We start from the raw sequence: 19275 nt of genomic DNA, 5'->3' as shown, positions 1-19275 counted from the left end.
GCGGTGGCCTTGAGGTCCGGCCGCGAGGCTCCGGCTGGGCCTGGGGTTGGAAGCCGCAATGCCACGGGTACGGGAGGGATTCCTAAAAACTTAGAGAAAAGTTTAGGCCCTGGCAAGTTGGTGGGGGTGGAAATGCCATCCCTTAGCCAGGAGGAGGGCGGGGCTGGAGCTTTGGTGAGTGGCTCGGTCTCCGCGCCGTCTTTCTTTTTGCCCCGGCTTAGTGGCAGTTAAAAGTAGTCACAGTGGTCTTCAGGTTTTGTTGGGCGGCCCAGGGTCAGGTCCTGTTGCTCAGGGCAGATCCCACCAGTCTCCCAGCCAAGAACTGGCCACCCGTCTGCCATGCCGAATGCAGTCTGAAGAGCCGCAGGCCCCACCACTCCTGTCACCTCAGGTCTAGCTTAATGTACGTGTTGGTGCTGTAACTTGGCTATTTTCCAGGTTCTAGAATATTCTTCCATCTCAGTATCATCAGACCTTCAAGATGAAGCCTATTGATCCCCCTTCGGTTTCCAGCAGAATCTGTAGCTCCCTTCTTGGCCTGCTAAGGGACTCCTGGCAGCTGCTGTGGGACTCTGCTGTTTGGGCGGGGCCCACGTGACCCTGGCCTTTGCGCCCTAGACTAGGCCACTCAGGATAGGGTTGTTGCAAAAGAACCATGAAATTATTGAATGGGTTTTGATCTAGGTTTAGGTGTAGGAAAGAGTTCCCAAATGTTTTGAACCTTGGGCAATGGAACATGTAATGGTGTTTTCTTAAGCTCTGTAATGGAATCCTTTTGTGTGTTTAATTGCTCTAAGTTATTTTGAGTGGAAATGTCAGGGTGCCACAGGAACTCAAACCATAGGTCTGAGCCCAACCAAGGAGACTAACCGCGAAGGCCCACGCTTGGTGCTTCTTCCTGTGTGAGCCGGTGTGGGGCTTCCTCCGTGTGGCGTGGAGCTGTGGGGCCTTGGCTGGGCTTGAGGTCTAGGAGGGGATCTCACTAGGAGGCAAAAAACAAAGTGTGTTTAGGACCTTGGAGAAGACTAAGAGCAAAGGAGTGGGGTCCTTTTTTTTTCCTTTTAAAAGTCTTAAGTCCAAAGCTTGTCCAAGGAAGGACTCCCAAAAACTCTTGCCTCCCCTGCAGATGATTTGCTGAATCCTCATTAAGGGGAAAACAAAGAGGTGGTTTTGCTTATTTATTTAAGAGGAAAAATAAATGAGCTGTGACAAAACAATTTGAAACCAGGCCCCTCTGAGACCTGGGCTTTCACTTCCTTGATGGGAAGTAAAACAGAGAATCGAATCCCCCTCCAAATAAAAGTGAAGTTAATAATCAGACAGCTCGAGCCCAGGCCACATCCTGTGTCAGCTCCCTCCCTCCCTTGGCTCACTGTTTATAGCTGCTGAGCCCAGAACCCACTTAACCCTCTCCTCCCTGTCCACAGAAGCCATTCCTGCTCTGAGGCTGGAGGCCAGCTCCTTACAAGCAGGAGTTGGCCTAGGAAGGGGTGGCTTGCCTGGGCCTGCCCACCTGTTCCCCATGGGCAGCCACTGGCTGATGTACTCAGTAAGAACAGCTGGATTGGAGGGATGTCTTCTGCTTATCCCACAAAAAACCCACTGTCTTCTCCACCCCTCCAGGGCAAAACCAGGTAAAGCAATTCCCATTCCAGACACAACCTCCATGGCCTGGTGGCCTCCAAGAATTACATTCTGATGGATACAGGCACAAATCTTTGGGATTCCAGGACTGTATTGAGATCAGCATTCTGTACATGTTTCTCTGGACTGCTTCCTGTGAAAACTTTCCATTTCCTTCAGCTGCTTTCCCATGTTGCAGCATGTTGACTTCTAGAACCCCATGGGGTTCGTTGTAGCACATCCTCATTGGGCTGAGGAGGAACTTTGGTTAAATTAAATTTATTGAGGGCTTTCTACTGTTCTAAGCAACTACTCTGCCCTGTAGGGCTATTGTCAGCCTCATATTACAGAGGAAGAAGCAGGGCTAAGTCACTGACCCAATATTACACTGCTACTAAATAGCAGAGATTTGAACCCAAGCATTCTGGCTGCAGAGCCTGGCTGTTAGTCCCTGCACTAAGGTCTCACAGTCAGAGGTGGCTTTCTGCTCTGGGGCCAGGAGCCTTTCCCAGCTTTCCAAAGCTTAGGATAATCTCACCAACACATTTCAAAGGTCCCAAAGCCCAAGGGCTTTTTTTTTTTTTTTTTTTTTTTTTTTTTTTTTTTCCTTTTTCTTCCAGGTGAGGTCAGGGCTATTACAGAAGTTTAACAAAAAGTTTAATATGAAAACATACATGACCCAATTTTTATGTCATAGTATAAAACAGGAGTGGGGACAGGGATGTCTGCTGAACTTGCATCATTAAAACTCATCCCAAGGCTTCTATCCTGATGATTATGGTTCCTTATGTTCCCACTCCAGTATTGTTCTTTGCCCACTAGATGCCATCTCTACCAATTCATCTGTCACAAGATTTCTAAAGGGTTCAAAGCTCAGCAATAGTCCTCAGACACACCTGCCACTAATTTCAGTGCCGCTGCCCTCCCTCCCCTACTAGGAACGAAACCCAGCGCCCTTACACTGAACAAAATCTCCAGCCCTTTTATATTTTACTTTTGAGACACAGTCTTGCTAAGTGGCTAAGTTGTCCAGGCTGGGCTTCAACCGGTGATCCTTCTGCCTCAGCCTCCCAGAGTGCTGAGATTACAGTCACTGTGCTTGACTTAGTGGTAACTCTTTTTCATAACTTTTCTGAGCTCGGGACAGTGAGCTTTGTTCATGGTGTCTCCTTGGTGGGCTCAGTGCTGCTTTCCTCAAGGACCTTTTGAGAACTTTCCAGCTTTGTCTTGGGCTCTCCTCCTTCTTTCCATTTCATCCTTGGGACAGAGGCACAGAGAGCAGGGGGCTGGTTGTTGCCCTTCAGCCCCTCCAGGATCCTGCAGAGTGGCACATCCCCCCGTGTCTGGCAGCAGGCCTCAGTGCAGGGACCCAAAGACAGCTTGGTTGCTACGTCAACAGTCTGGACAAACTGCTTGAGTTCCCTTGTCAACGGTGAGTTTTGTGGCTGAAACTTGTGTGGAAGGAAGCCACTTATCACCTTACCTGAGGCAACTGGCAGAGCAGGCCTCCCACCTCTCCTGGGATGCCCTCCCTGCTTGCTGTGGGAACCGACTGGAAGTGATGTTCTGCCCCCTGGTGTCTGGAGGCCATCACTGACTGCTGGCCTGTAACCTGCTCCTTTTGCAGAGCTGTTGCTAAATACAGGGCCAAGGGCTGGGATTTAGCTCTGGATCTGCTGCCTGCCTCACAAGTGCAAGATCCCGAGTTCGATCCCTGGTAAAAAAAAAAAAAAAAAAAAATACAATAAAGTAAATACAGGGCCAGCTGTTAGTGAACCCCAAACCCCACCTTTGGGAATGCGTTGATTTGCCACGGATCTGCTTTCTTGGGGGACAGGGGCACTCTGCCACTCAAAGCCATGGCTGGTATACGAGGTGCCCGACTCATCTCCGTCTCATTGGGCCCCAGAGAAGGCTGTGTATCCCACCCCAGGTGGCCTGTTCCTTCCAGAGCACTGGCTCCTCAGGGAAGATGATGGCCGCGGCTTCTCTGAATCTGGCAGGATTCTCAGCTCAGAAAGTTTTTGGAGTAGTGTGTTTTGATTTGTATTTAATTTGGATGTTTAAGAAGAACATCTGGCTGGGGATGGTGGAACACCCTGGGAAGCTGAGGCAGGAAGGTGCCAGCCTGGGCAACTTAGTGACCCCGCAAAACATGTCTTTTAAAGAGGGCTGAAGGTTTTGCTCTGTGTGAATGCCCTGCATTCAATCCCCAGTACTGCCAGAGAGGGAAGAAAGGAGAGGAGAAGGGAGAGGGAGAGAGAAAGGAAGAAAAGCACTTACAATTCAGAGTACACCATATGCGGTGCTCTGTACTGTGGTCCTCAGAGGCCAGGGCTGCAATCTACAGAAAGCCTCATCGGCCCCAGCAGGTAGCCACGCTTAGTAGGGGTAGGTGCTGGACACCTCCAAGTGGGGTAGAATGAGTCGCCCCTTTTCTCGTGGAACGGAGGAAGGTAAGGGAGGCCGAGGGTTCTCCTACTAGTACAGTGGCTATCTGCTGAGGGGAAGAAAGTTCATTGATTTAAAATGCTTTAAAACAAAATTTGAAATAATTTTCCCTGAGCTTTACAGCAGTGTAAACATGGACACCAGGCCCTGTCAAGATTTTTCCCAGCCCAGGAAGCCCCTCTTGTGGCTTTCACACAGATATGGAAAGGGGTTTAAGGTCCTCTGCTGGAGTGGATGGCTCATTCCTGTAATCCCAGCTCCTCAGAGGCAGGAGGGCTGCAAGCTCAAGGCCAGTCGGGGCAGTTTAGCAGACACTGTCTCAAGATAAAATTTTCACAGAAATAAAAGAAAAATGAAAGAAAGAAAGAAAGGGAGGGAAAGAAAAAGAGAAATGAAGGAAGGAAGGAAGGGAGGGAGGGGAAAGAAAAGAGCTCTTCTGACCCTAGCGAGGTCTGTCCTCTTTCCCTCCTAACAGAACTTTCTCTTTCCTCCAAAAGCATATCTTTAGGAAGTAGATACTGTGTTGCAAGAATAGGACGACCAGAATCATTCAGTCAAAAGTGTTTCAGTTTTTATGAACTAAAAACATTTTAATTACAATTTTAAACATGCAGGAGTCAGAGTAGGAAGATGAAGTCCTGGCCGCAGCCCCAGCAGCTCACTTCTTTGGGTTTACTCGCCGCTCCGAGCTGCCTCTGCTACAGGTTTGTTTGTTTGTCTGTTTTGCATTGTAGACAGGAGCTCTATGTTGAGCTACACCCGCAACCCCTCTCACGTACAGTTTCAAAGTAAACCCTATATGGCAGATCATTTCACTTTGCTATCTGTATTTCAGGATGTATCTAAAAACCAGGCGCGTTACATTTAGCCACATTATTTCACCTAAAAATCACTAATATCCCTTAAACATTACCAAGTTAGTGTTCAGATTTCCAGAACTGTTTCTGAACTCTGTTTTTCTGTTTGTTCAAAGGAAAAGAAAAAGCCTTAAAGTAAGAATTTCTCCGCATTTTAGTCATATTCTCACAGTGTGGCCCATTTCGGAAGGGGAGATTTCTGAGTCTGGGCAGCAAAGCCCCATGATCCGGTCTCTGAGAGCCGTGATCACTTCAGCAGCTCCCTCGGTCAGACTGGGCTGAGTTCCACGTGGGCAGGAACACAGGCCAGGGTAGGGTGCAGCCGCATCGAGCTAATGAGGGGAGACTGGAGCGAAGCCCCCTGTGTCCTCCCACCCACACAGACGCCTGGCTGCGAGGGGCTGTCCTTGGCTTCCCCGTCCAATGCTCTGCCCACCAGCTGCCTGGGACTCCTCTGGGATCCTCTTCTCTCTCTTGCTTGGGATACTTTCCTATGCTCCAGTGGCTCCGTGGAATCACTTTGTGGGGCCTCCAGCCTCCTTCCTGGTCCTGCCAATTGCTGCTTAACGTACAACAAAAGTTGACTGGGTTTCGGGGGCAGGGGGTGCACTGATCAGATGGCGTGCCAAGAGCTTCACTCATCTGTCCTCACAGCCATCCCGAGAGACCGTGGTTGCTGTCGTTCACGGAAAGGAGGGAGGGCAGGTAGGCTCCTCGCCTACCTTGGAGCTGGCAATGGCAAGATTTCAACGGCAGCCTGAACATGACTTGTTGCTTGTGACAGACTGATCCCCAAATGTTTAAGAACCCTGTTTAAGGAACTAGGAGGCAACTGGGTCTAGGACCAGTCCCTTTTCTTTTGAGGACAAATCATGACAAGTTGAGATCTGCAGTCACCGTGCATTTTTTCTGCTCTGTTTGCATCTTCCAGAACAGAGGAGACTTACACACACCCTTCTTAGGAGATTAGCTCAGTAGAATGGAATACATTTTAGGTCATTCAGCCTCTAATTTCCTGGATTGTCTTTTTTCATGGTTAACTAATACTTTGGGTCAAGGATTATAAGACTGACAGGTTTGAATGTTAGCAGGGATGGGAAGTGGGTTAAGCGTGTAAGGCTACAACCCAGACATTATCTCTTTGATACTTCTGGCCCCATCTCTTGGATTCTGGTAGAAAAGAAACATGACATGGAATGTACAGAATTGGGGAAAATTAAGAATTCTTGGAGGGAGGAGGGTTCGCGTGGACCGTGTTTTCTTCGTCTCTATTGATCAGAATCAGCCCGCGTGGCTTCACCTTGGCTGAACTGTGAGGGATCAGTGTTAAGTGGCTTCTTGAGCCACCTGTGAATTAGGCCTCACCCACTGAAGACGGCTTGGGCACGCCAAACCTGGCACCAAACCCTCATTTTTACCTCTTTTGCTTCTCTTCTTGATCACGTCTTGGTTTACTTCATCTTTTGCCCAGCTCCTGCTGCCCTAGGGAGGTGGAGGGATGAGCAGAGGTGGGTTTGCTAAGCACGGGAATTGGAAAAACCAAAGCAGACGTGGAAGCAAGGTTGTGACAGACCCACAGAAGGAAGAGAGGCCGCAGCATGGAGGGAGCCCAGCTCTGAGGGAACGGGCTAATCTTTGTAGGATCTGTGCCCGTGAAGCACTGAGGGTGAACTTCCGAAACCTTCCAACCACAGCAAGGGGAAAACGAGCTATCTTAGGTCCCCTTGGGAGTGCCTGGAAATTCATTTAAGGCCCCTAAGCTGTTTCCAGAAGTTGCATTGCCAGGAAGTCCCTGGCTTTGCCTAGAGGTGGCATGCCAATCCGTAAGGAGCCCTGCCTTCCCAGGTGTGGGGGCCTGTAGGTTAGGCCAGCCCTGCACACAGGGAGGCGGCCGGGACAGACCTCTCCTCAGAAGATGCAAGCTGGTCACACAACCCTAGCACTCCTGTCACGTTCTGGGGTGACAAGGACTGTTTTGGCTTTGTCCCAGAAGACTAGTCCTCACTGCAAATTCTGATGGTGGTGGTGAGCTGGCAGAATGACAGGAAGAGCAAAGGCAAGAAAGGAGCTTACTTTTCTAAGGCAGTCCTTGCTCAGTGTTTGGAAGAGGCTGAAATCTACAAAAATGTAAGACTCAGTTGTAGGCATCCAGAACATGAGTGATCTGGTTGAGGATCAGAGCCATTGTTTCAAATTCACTGCTGCATCCTCTTTTCTCCTGGGTCTCTTAAAGAAGTTGTTTTGTTTTCCTGATGCTTGCGTTTACATTCCTTTCTCCTTTCGGAAGATTTATAACTGCCTTCCCCTCTTATCTTTCCCAGTTGCCCTCCTCACCTCCTTCTACTCTCTTAGCATGATTTTTTACTCTTGGCCTGTCTTGTTTCATATTTAGATTCCTAAATGATTTGTCAGTTTTTAAAATTTCTCGTTAATTTTCTTTTCTTCTCTCTTTCCTCCCTCCCCCCTCTTTGTTCAGTGCTAGCTAGGGTTCAATCTCCCTTGCTTACCGTTTTGTGTTGCGTTTTCCCTCCTCTTCAACTACGGTTCTTTTCCCTACATCTCTCCATGGGCCACGTGGCTTTTATTTTTATTCATCTGTTTAAGCAGTGCTGGCAGAGAGGAGGCCACAGCCGGCAGGCAGAGCCGTGGCAGCGGAGGTCTTGGGTGCCTGAAGATGCTCCTCCCAGCCCAGTGCCCTGGAAGAGGCACTTCTTCGGGAGGGGCTGGGCAGATGGCCTGTCCTCCTCAGTGCGGCCCCGGTCCCACTGCTGGGGAGGCAGTGGAATCTGTCCTCTGGGAGGGTTGGGGCAGGTGACCAGGTTCTACCCTGGAAGGTGGGCACTCAGGGAGGCCACTGGGAATGCGTCACTTACAGAGCTCCTGGCTGGGGCGAGGGCGGGGGTGGCAGCGTGAGGTCTACTTGGGCTAACCTGGGTAGCTTTCGATCCTTGCTCTGAGGGGGAAGTTGGCTTGGCATACAGTTCTATCTTCTGGGGACACAGCAGCTATTTTCCAATACAAAGTCCTTGCTTCCCAAAGATCCCACCCTTGGCCAGTGGGCATTGTGATGCAGGGGGTGCCGGAAGAGGCTGGTACCTGTAGGGTCGCTATGGTGCTGGCGACTGGGGAGCAACACCAACTCCACCTGCGGGAGACCCTGAAGCTCAGGCCTGGTGCTGATGCAGACAGCGTGATGAGTGCCGGAGCAGAGAAATCCTAGAAGTTAAAGCTGCACTCCTCCTTGTCCGGAGTGGCAGGGGAGTGGCCTCAGCCCTGTTCCCCAGCTGTCTGAGGCAAATCGACTGGAGCCCATCTGGCTGTCCGCTCCCAGGGCTGAGTCCTCAGCAGGCCCAGCCCAGGGGGCGGTGGGGTCAGAACTCGGGCTGGGGGCCCTTGTCGCTGAGCCACACTGGGGGAGCACCCACTCGCACCACTGGACGGCCCTGTGTGCTCTCAGGAAGTGCCCGAGGGCCAGTTCCATGGCACACTTTCCAGATCTCATTGGCTCATCATCGTCACCCTCTCCGTCACCGTCACCACCCAGGTAAATGTGCTCTGCCACTTTAGAAAGTGCTACTGTTCCAAAAGCTTGACAGACATCTTTTCTTGTATTTTAAATTTTGCTTACATTTTTTAAGCCATCACTTCTGGATTCCATCGCCTGGGGTCTGATAAATCCTTAAGGACACCATGAGCCTCAAGAGTCCCCAGGTCCGAAGCCCTGGCCCTGTGGACTTGGTGTCTGTCTGATTCAAGGCACAGCTTCCTTCCCTGTACCTATCGTACTTATATTGGTATAAAATATTGTATGTAGCACAGATTCAACATAGGTAATGACTATAGGAGAGGAGATACATTTTCTGCCAATTGTTTCTCACACTGGCAGGACAGCGGGGGCCGAGATCCAGGCTCTTTGATGTAGGAATGCAGGTGAGGATTAGGATCCTGGCATCCTCTCTCTCCATCCCACACAGCGCCTGGCTCTTAGCTGAGCCCACAGCGCAGGCTCCTTCAACCCGTCCATGGCAGCGTCTGTGCCTCTGCGTTCCTGCCCCTTCTCCCGCCTTGCCTCTTCCCACGCACCGCACTGTATAAATATTTACACCCCCGGGCTGGCAGGAATCCTTCCCCAGCTGCTTCCCTGGTCCCTGTGTGAGCTTGTTCTCTTACCCAGCAGCTGCGGCAGATCTGGTTGCCTTTAGCCAGACAAGGGCAGGCCCCGGTTTGGGGGCCCACAGTCCCTCTAGGGTGGAGAGCGCAGTTGGCGGGAGAAACTCAGCACAGAAGAGGTCACAGGACCACGGCAAAGGTCCAGCTGCTCCGTTCGCCGGCTGTCCAGAGTGACTCTCCAAGAGCTGTCCATCCCTGCTCTGGCTGGAGGGGGTGGTGGTGTTGTTTCCTGCTTATCAAAGGAAAGGTTCCCTAGGATGGGTCTGCCACGCCCCAGGCTTGCTAGAGTAATGGGGACACCTTCCAAATCAAATAGGCTGATGGGGAGGGAGGAGAGTACTTCGCAGTTTACTAGTATTTGTGACACTCTTGATCCAACCACTCAGTTTAGGGCAAAAACTCCCTGGGGCTGGAGTGGAGTTCAGTGCTCGGCATGTGAAAAGCCCTGGGATCTAGCCTCATATTGGGCTTCTCTCCTTTTCTGCCCAGGCCACCCTGCCTCCTTCCCATAAGTCCCTACTCAGTCTTCCCCCCAGGGGACAGAAGGAAAGGGTAGATGTTCCTCCGCTCTTCTTTGGTGACCTAGGGAATGGGAGTTTGCCAAGGAGCCAAACTGCCATTTGGGGTCCCATGCCCAGGTACGGTGTGAAGTACAGGTCTGTATCCGCATGCAGTTACTCTAGTCTTGAGTCCAGCAGATTTTTGAGATTCCTTGTGTGTGCCTGCTCCGTCCACCTCCAAGGCTGGCAGCCTAAGCAGCAAGCTCCCACACAGACCCGTCTTCCTCTGCTCCTTGCTCCTTCCAGCACAGCTGGGAACCTCCGAGAGCCAGGCAAGGGCTGAACTTTGATCTCTCCTATCCCCGTTGGGTACAGGTCACATGCTGTTTCCTCCCTGCCCCGTGCCTCAGTTTCCCCCATTTGAGCTAAATTCAAGAATTTGGTTTTAAAAAAGCAATATAATGGTTCCATTTCAAATTCTTTTTCTATTAATAGGTCAGAGATGTGTCAGAAGAGACCGATCAGGTATCCGGGACAAAGAAGAATGTGTGTACAATGCTTTGGGGAGGCTGCAGGGGAGGTAGACAGGGTTAAAAAGGGCTTTGTTACCCCCAAATCCCTGAAGTTCAAGCACGGACTGGCTGGAGGGTGGATATTCAGGACTGGGTAGGGGGTCTGGATGGGGACCAGGGATGAAACTCCAGTCTCCCTGAGACCCATAACTGTGCCAGAAAGAGAGCAAACAGATGATCTCTTTCTCTCTCTCCCACCCTCTTCCCCCTCTCGCTGTCTCTCCTTGGAGTGGGGGACAAGCTGATGCCACAGGTGCCAGGGTGTGGCTGCAGAGAGGCCTGGCACAGTGCTTGGTGTCAGTGAGTGTAGCAGACAAGGCACCCTCTGGCTGTCCCAAGGTGAGACAGGGGACAGTGGGCTGGCTTTGGCTCTGCCTGCCAGGAAGTATTTGGGGAGAAAGGTAGAAACTGCAGCTCCGAAGTTGCAAGATATTATTGCTGCCTGCCTGCCTGCCTGCCTGCCTCTCCAGCCCCCCAGAGTTAAGACAAAACCTAAATAAAAGCTGGGCCTAGCAGATATTAATATTCCAGAGCCAGTGGGGGTGAGCACGCAGCCACCCCCGCCCCTCTTTCCCCTTCTGTTTCTATAAGTGGCTGAAATAAATTTAGCAAAACAACCCCACCCATCTGAGGGCCCAAGATTTCAGAGCAGTGGGATTCTTTACCCAGAAAGCCCCTGTTTTTCAGAGTGGAGAGCTTTTTGTTTAAATTCCCTTTAGGAATGGAATGCTCTCGATCTAAAATAATTACTTTACTGCAGTCATCTATTTCTCATAGATAAATGCTTTGACATAGTGAGGCTTGCTAGAAAGCTGATCTATAAATGCTCTGCAGCTTAAAATAGTCACCTCTATGGGGCCAGTGCCTAGCTGGATCTGCCGGGATATTTATTGTAAGATTATTTTTCATGATGTCTGTGCATGTTCTGCCAAGTCCTCTGTTGTCTGTCAAAAAGGACAGTGGCAGGGGCCGGGGATTTAGCTCAGCGGTTCGGTGGCCTGCCTTGCAAGCTCAAGGACCCGAGTTCAATCCCCGGTACCAAAAGAAAAAGAAAAAAAAGAAAGGACAGTGGCTGTAGTTGGCTAAGTTAACTGAGTAAACAAATATTACATCTGAATACTTACTGAAGACCTAGTGTGTGCTGGGCACTAAGCCAAGCACCATGGGGTGAATTGGGAAGAGAGGTCCTGTTTTCATTGAGCATTTGTCCTGGTCTAAAGAAAGAGAGATGTTAAAAAAGTAAATGAACACAAAAAAACTGTCAATGAATCATATTTATTTAATGGTGGAAGACAGAATGTTTTCCCCCTAGGACCAGGAACATTTACCCTTACTATACCTATTCAACATCAGTAATGAATAAAGTTAGAAAGAAAGAAATTAAGTTAAATCTGTTTGTAGATTACATGCTTCTCTATACTAAAAACAACAACATCAAAATTCCCAAGGAATCTACCAAAAAGCCCTTACACAATTTAAGTGGCTCTTATAAGATCAAAGGAGACGAAAGACAATAATCAACTGTATTTCCATAAACTCAGAAATGAACAACTGGAAACCAAGATTTAAGAAAAATTATAATATGCCGGGTGTTAGAGCACATACTTGTGATCCCAGCATTCTGGGAGGCTGAGACAGGAGGACTGCAGAATTCAGCCCAGCTTGAGCAATTTAGTAATTTAGTGATATCTTGTTTCAAAATAATTTCTTTTAAAGGCTAGGGATGTAACTCAGTGCAAAGGCCCTGGTTAAAAAAGGTCCTGGGTTAAAAATAGGAAACGTGAGGTATAAACCTAACAATATATGTAGGCCAATACTAAAAGCTATAAAACACCGACTAAGGAAACCAAAGAGGGCCTGGGGTTTTAGCTCAGTTGCAGAGTTTGTTCTTAGAATGCACGAGGCCCTGGGGTCATTCTCCAGCACTCTTCTCTCCCAAATCATCAAAGAGGCCTAAATAAATAGACATATCATGTTCATAGATTAGAAGGCTCAACATAGTAAAAATGTCATTTTTCCCTGAATTGAGTTAATGCATTTCCAATAAAAATCTCAGCAGGATTTTCCCCCCCTGTGCTGTGCTGGATATCAAATTCAAGGCCATGTACATGCCATGCCATGGTCTACCACTCAGTTATATCCACAGCCCCCAAGAGATTTTTTTTTGGGGGGGTAGATTTGAAAAGCTGATTCTGAAATTTATATAAAAAGGCAAAGGAACTAGAATAGCTAAAACAACTTCAAAAAAGTAAGAAAAATTTGGAAGAATTACACCACTTAGTTTTAAAATTTAATATACAGTTACAGTATTGGTATTGGCAAAAGGATACACGGACACACAGATCAACATAACAGAATAAAGAGGTCTATGCAAGTATGGTCATTTGCTTTTTAGACAGGTAGAAAATTCAATGGAGAAATGAAAGACTTCAACAAACAGTGCTGGAAATGAACATCCATGACCAAAAAATTATGAACATGAATGTACATCTCACATCTTATATGGGTCATAGATATACATGTAAAACACAAGAGCATTAGAAGAGGACTTGGGAAGGTAGCAGAGTAGGACGCACCGAATTTTAGAGGAGGCTTCTAGGAACATGGAAGGAGACGAAGCTCCGCATCTGTCTCCCCTGCAAGATAACAATTGTACTAGCAGAACCTGTCTTATTAACTCTTTTGGAGCTCTGGAAACTACTGAAGGCTTGGAATTTCCAAGGCAAGGCTGGGACATATACTGTGAGTTTTGGTTAATTTCAGCTCTTAGCACAGTAGCAGCTACCCACCCTCCACCCCAGCCCTGTGGCAGCAGCTGTGCACATTCTTGGAGCAGCCTGCACACAGCTTGTGGGAGCCAGGGGGGCAAAAGGATCCTGTCTTCCAAATATCGCTATCTGTGCTCTGGTGTCTAGTTCTGATCACTGGTGTAGACGGTGATGAAGAGGCCACTGTTGAAGCTTTCCCCATTATTTAAGCATGTCTCCCTCCAGCTGAAGTGACTTCCGTGGAACTTAAAGAGCCAGAGGGCTTTCTTATACCTCCCTCACTCATTTCTCTCTTTTCCGCCACTGTTGGGAGCAAGACATTAAAGAATATTAAAGAAACAATCACATATTTGCATTATATAAGGAAAATTAGTACCTGCACATGCCAAAGGAAAGGCTGTGTGTGTGGGGATACTGAGAAGATTTAAGTTTATACCTCTGGCTGATCTTTAGCGGGCAGACAGCCTACAGCCTACAACCAAAACCGAAACAAAAAACCCAAACAAAAAACAGTAAGGAAACCATCAAACCTTGGTGAAGCAGAATTTGATTTCCAGCTATCATATTATTAAATTGAAATGTCTAGTTTTCAACAACAACAACAACACAACCCCAAGAAATACAAATAATCAGAAAAGCATGGCCTATTACAAAACAAAATGACCTGAAAGCAGATCTATTAGACAAAGACTTTAAAGCAACTGTCTTAGAGATGTGCAGAGAACTCAAAAGGCATGGAGAGAGTCCAAAGAAAAGGAAGGACAAACAAGATAAATATTAAGAACTTGAAACAAAGAAATTATGGAACTGAAGAGTACATTAAAATGAAAAAGTCACTAGTAGTATTCAAAGATAGTTTTGTGGAATTAGAAGAAAGAATCAGCAAACTTGAAGATTAGATGATAGAAATGACCGAGTCTGAAAAACAGCAAGAAAACAGATTGAAGAAAAGTGAACAAAGCTTCATGGGCCTGTTGGACACCATCAAGTAAACCAACATATATATTCTACAAGTCTCAGAAGGAGAGGAGAAAGTGAAAGGGGCAGAGAGAATATCTAAAGATATACTGCTTGAAAAGCCCCAAGGTTGATGAAAGACATGGATATAAACATCCAAGTAGCTCAATGAAGTCCAGGCAAGATGGAGGCAGGGACCTACACCCAAACACATTAAAATCACATTCTGAAAACCCAGGGCCAGGGATTGCTCTGTGCCTGCCTCACAAGCATAAGGCCCTGAGTTCCATACCTAGTACAGGGGAGGGGGTGGGGTGAATCCTGAAAAGCCAAAGTCAAGGGACTAAGGGAGGGAAAGGGAAATAAGAAGAATTAAGATACGCTAAGCACATGTGCTTACTCTACAGTGCATGTAAACATTACATAATACAAATAGCAAACATATACTAATAACAAATAAATAAAATAAAATTTTAAATTAAAAAAGCAAAAGGCAATCTTGAAAACCCCAAGAGAGACATGACTCACAAGCCAAGGGATACTTAATAAGATTATCAGGTTTCTTATTAGAAATTGTGGAAGACAGAGGCAGTGAGCCAATATATTTAAAGTATTTAAAAAACCAAAAACCAAACCGAGCCAAAGCAAAACAAATAAACAAATCAAACCAAAAACCCCAACCCCATCAAACAAGAATCCTCTATTGGGTAAATCTGGGTAGACAAAAATCTAAGGGAATTTATTACCTATGCCTATTCTTTAAAAACTGCTTGGGAGATGGGCACAGTGACATGGGCCTATTATACTAACTACTCAGGAGGCTGAGGCAGGTGGCACTTGAGCCCAGAAGTTAGAGGCCAGCCTGGGCAACATGATGAAACGTTTCTAAAAACAAAATTCCAAAACACAAAAAACTCAAGTTTACCTTTCAAAGTGAAATAAACACTAGCCTGTAACTTGAAATCATATGAAGAAATGAAGCTTTCAAGAAAGGTAAATAGGTAGCCAATTAAAAAAAGGTAGCATTATAACAATTTGTAACTCAACTTTTTGTTTTCTGTATGATTTAAACAATTTTTAGGGCTTGCTAAGATTGAAGCCAGGGCCTCATACAATTTTACACTCTACCAATGAGCTACACCCTCAACTTGTCTTCTATATGCTATGAGATGAATTAAAAATTAATCTAAAAGCTAGTATTACTATAACTTTGGTTTGTAATTTCACATTTTGTTTTTTACACGAGAGACTGACATTTAAAAGACACATCAGTTTATATTCTGGGGCACATAATATAGTTCCTTTTTTTTTTTTTTTTTTTTTTTTTTTTTTTTTTTTTTTTTGGTATAGGTGATGAACTCAGGACCTTGTGCTTGTGAGGCAGGAGGTGGAACCACTCAGCTAAATCTCCGGCCCTGGGGCACATAATATATAAAGATACAATTATGTATTATCAACAAAAAAAGTAGGTTGAAGCTACAAAATAACAGAATTTTTGCATGTTATTGAAGTTAGAGTGGTATATATTGAAATAAGAGCATTATAACTGCAGGATTTAACTATCATCACCATAGTAACCACAAAGAAAATAGCTATAGAAATGAGAAAGGAATTTAAACATTTCACCAGAGATCAACTAAACTTAAAAGAAGATACAGCAGACCCCTCTTATCTGTGGTTTTGTTTTCTGAAATTTCAGTTGCCTGTGGTTAACTATGGTCCAAAAATATTAAAAGGAAAAATTCCATTGTTAATTCATTTGTTTTAAATTGAGCCCTTAATAACCATCTTGGTTATCAGATCAACTGTGGCAATATCACAATGCTTGTGTTAGAGTAAGCCCTACATGGTAGCCTAACATTACATCACAGTGCCTACATGATTCACCTCACTTCATCACAGAGGCACTGTGTCATCTCACAGCATCACAAGAAAGGTAACAATGAGATGCTGTGATTGTACGATAGTATGTTATAATTGTTCTATTTTATTATTGGTGTTAATCTCTTACTGTGCCCAATTTATAAATTAAACTCTCTCTCTCTCTCTCTCTCTCTCTCTCTCTCTCTGTATCTATCTATGGTATTTGGTACTCTCTGTGGTTTCAGGCATACACTGAGGGTTTTGAAAGGTACTGTATTCCTGGCAGGTGGTGGGGTGGCTATTGTAGTAATGTGGAAAATAAGGATCAATATAGGTATCTAGTAAACAAATAGTAAAACGACAGTGAAATCCCTGTTAGTAATTATCCTAATGTAAATGGACTAAACTCTCCAATCAAAAGACAGACTGGAGCCAGGCATATGGCTCATGCCTATAATCCCAGCACTCTGTGAAGCTGAGGTAGGACGAAGCCTGGGCAACTTAGCAAAACAGCAAGGCCCTGTCTCAAAATAAAAAAAAAATAAAAAAGGGTTAGGGGTGTAGCTCAGTATGAAGGCCAGTACAGGAAACAACAACAACAAAACAGAATATCGGAATGGATTAAAAAATATGATCCAACTATATTCTGTGTACAAGAGACTCGCTTTAGATCCAAAGACAAAGAGACTGAAAGTGAAAACAAGAAAAATATATTTCAGGGGCCAGGGAAGTAGGTTAGTTGTAGAACATGTTTAGCATGCAGGAGGCCCTGGGTTTACACACACACACACACACACACACACACACACACACACACACATACACACACCAAGCTATTCCATGCAAATAGGAATTAAAAGAGCAGACAAAATAAGACTTTCAATCAGAAAAGGTTAAAGGATATAAAAGGGCATTATATATTAATAAATGTTCAATATAGCAAAAGATAGAACAATTATAAAATTTACATACCTAACAACAAATCATCAAATTATTCAGAAGTTTTAGAAGAGAAAAACCTTAATGATTTTTGGCAAAAAATCCTTAGGGTTAGGCAAAAAATCCTTAGTTCTAACATCAAAAGCATAACCCACAAAAGATAAAACCGATACATTACACTACTAAAATGAAAGACTTTTGCACTGTGAAAGACTTTTTTCAAAAAAATGACAAGATAAAGTGCAGGCTCTATTTGCAAATCACACTGCAAATCTGACAAAGGCACTGTATCCAGAATACATAAAGAACTCTTAAAACTCAACAGTAAGAAAATAGATGATCCAAGTACAAAAAGAAGCAAAAGACTTAAAGAGACTTCACCAAAAAGGATGTGCAGACACCAAACACATGAAATGATATTAAACAGCAGTAGCTATTGGAGAAATGTAAATTAAAACCACAATAAAATATCATTCATTACATACCTATTAGAATGATTGAAATTAAAAATTGTAACAATTTTAAGTATCCAGGATGTAGAACAACTGGAAACTTCTGTTGGACATGCAAAATGGAAAGCCACTCTGGAAAATAGTTTGACAGTTTTAATTAATTATTTGTAGAACAACTGGAAACTTCTGTTGGACATGCAAAATGGAAAGCCACTCTGGAAAATAGTTTGACAGTTTTATAATTAATTATTATTATTATTATTATTATTATTTGTACCAGGGATCAAACTCGGGTCCTTGTGCTTGTGAGTCAGGCAGCAGAACCACTGAGCTAAATCCCTGGCCCTTCTTTTAATTAATTCGTAACATACACTTACCATATAACCTAGAAATCTCACTCCTACTTATTTACTCCAGATAAATAAGAACTTAGGTTTACACAAAAATCTGTACATGAAAGTTTATGGCAATTCTATTCATAATGGCCAAAAGCTGGAAAAAAAAAATCCGATGTCTTTCAATAGGTAAATAGATAAAAAAACTGACTGTATACTCATATAGTGAAATACAATCTATTAATAAATAAAAGCAATGAACTAATAATACCTGCAACAACATGGATACAGCTAAAAAACATTATGTTATGTGAAATCATAAAATTGTATGATTCCATTTATATGACATCCTGGAAAAGAGAAAATCACAGTGACAGAGAAGAGAGCAGCAGCTGCCAGGGATCAGGGGTGGGGTAAAATGGGACTATAAAGGGACAGCGGAAGGGAGATTTGGGGAGGAGAGGAGGAAACTGTTTCCTGATTATGGTGGCCATTATATGAATCTATTCACATGCTAATATTCATAGATCCGTACACCAAATCAGGGTCAATTCTATAGTACGTCGAACAGTAAAACAAAGTTATAAAGGAATGTGTACTCACAAACTGAAACGACTAGGAAAGGAACATTCCATGAGACAGGAGAGAGGACAGATACCTTGCCTTGGTGGGGTTGGTGGGTGTCAAGAATGTTTAAGGAAGTGATGTTGGGGTTGAGTTCTAAAGAAAGTTTTAGAATTTTCTTGGGCCAAAGATAAGTAGATTTCAGGCAGAATTTGCATGTACAAAGTCCCTGGGGCAGGAGGAAGATGGTTCACAGAGTGCCCTGGAGGGGTGGGTTAAGCGAAGGTAAGTAAGGAGGCAGCTCTAGGCAGGCCTAGGCTTCAGGGTGCTGGGGTGCGATTGTGGACTAGCCCTGGGTCTTAACTGTGGGACACCTCTGCGGGGAAGGTCTTGAAATAATTGACTGGAGTGAAAGTCCCACCGCAGGCAGAGAGCAAGGAGCACCTGAGGTTGGGTTCTCAGTCCTGCCAGCAGGAGATGGCCTGATGGGGGGGGGAGCAGATTCTGCACTGGTCCAGACACCACTCAGAGCCGCACTGACAGTACTCCTGGCTAAGCGGAATGCTGAATGCTCCCTATGCTCCCATTAAGTGCTCTGAAGGGCTCAGGACTTCCTGAGACAGGAGGCTGCAGCTTCTACTGTCACTCCACAGGACTCCAGTGACAATAATCAGGTATTTTCCTTTTAAGCAACAAGTATCCAAGCCTCACCCTGACCCATCTCACTCTTCCTCAGGTTCACATGAACCCATGAGTTGCCTGGACAACAGAGTGAGGCTTCATCTTTAAAACAAAACAAAACCCAAACCAAACCAAAAAACTAGGCACGGCTAGAAAATGGCATGGCCAAGATTTGGATGGAGGACGCCCAACTTCAGTGTCCAGGAGCAATCATTGATTCCTGAACTTTAAGTGTTTTGAGTCACTAGCCGGAAATTCACCAAAAAATGCAGATTCCTGGCCCCACCAAGGAGCGCCAGATTCCCTGGGCCTGGGTCGAGGCCAAGGAATCTGCATTGAACACACTACAAATAAATAAACCAGGTGACCAGAGGCTCCACTCTGCTTGACTTCCCCTTCTGTAAACCTAGGGAACTTGAGGTTGCTCCAGGGTCTCAGGTAGCAAAGCTTGGTGTGGGCAGGTCCCAATCAGAAGAATGTGGGGGATTTTGCAAATGACCCGGAACCCGGAGGACGTGCAACACCGCAGGGCTCCAGGGGAGG

The 19275-nt window shown here is 45.7% G+C and overlaps 1 long non-coding RNA gene across 2 annotated transcripts; it reads right to left on the bottom strand.

The window, feature by feature from the left end:
* Positions 1 to 892: 892 nt before the first annotated feature.
* On the bottom strand, positions 893 to 7889 carry LOC117287120. 2 transcript variants are annotated; one of them, XR_004518303.1, is made up of 3 exons: positions 7439 to 7889; positions 6350 to 6413; positions 893 to 982 (listed from the first exon to the last, which is right to left on the bottom strand). It is a non-coding gene; the product is annotated as an uncharacterized LOC117287120 (long non-coding RNA). The 2 variants fall into 2 exon arrangements; XR_004518304.1 differs by lacking the exon at positions 893 to 982 and adding an exon at positions 6160 to 6241 and having other exon boundaries at positions 7439 to 7873.
* Between the last annotated feature and the right edge of the window lie 11386 nt (positions 7890 to 19275).

The sequence above is a fragment of the Fukomys damarensis genome, unplaced genomic scaffold, assembly GCF_012274545.1.
Source record: "Fukomys damarensis isolate Sample0158 unplaced genomic scaffold, DMR_v1.0_HiC HiC_scaffold_21, whole genome shotgun sequence".
NCBI classification, from domain to species: Eukaryota; Metazoa; Chordata; class Mammalia; order Rodentia; family Bathyergidae; genus Fukomys; species Fukomys damarensis.
The sequence above is the reverse complement of the archived record's forward strand: the minus strand, read 5'-3'. Positions and strand labels throughout refer to the sequence as shown.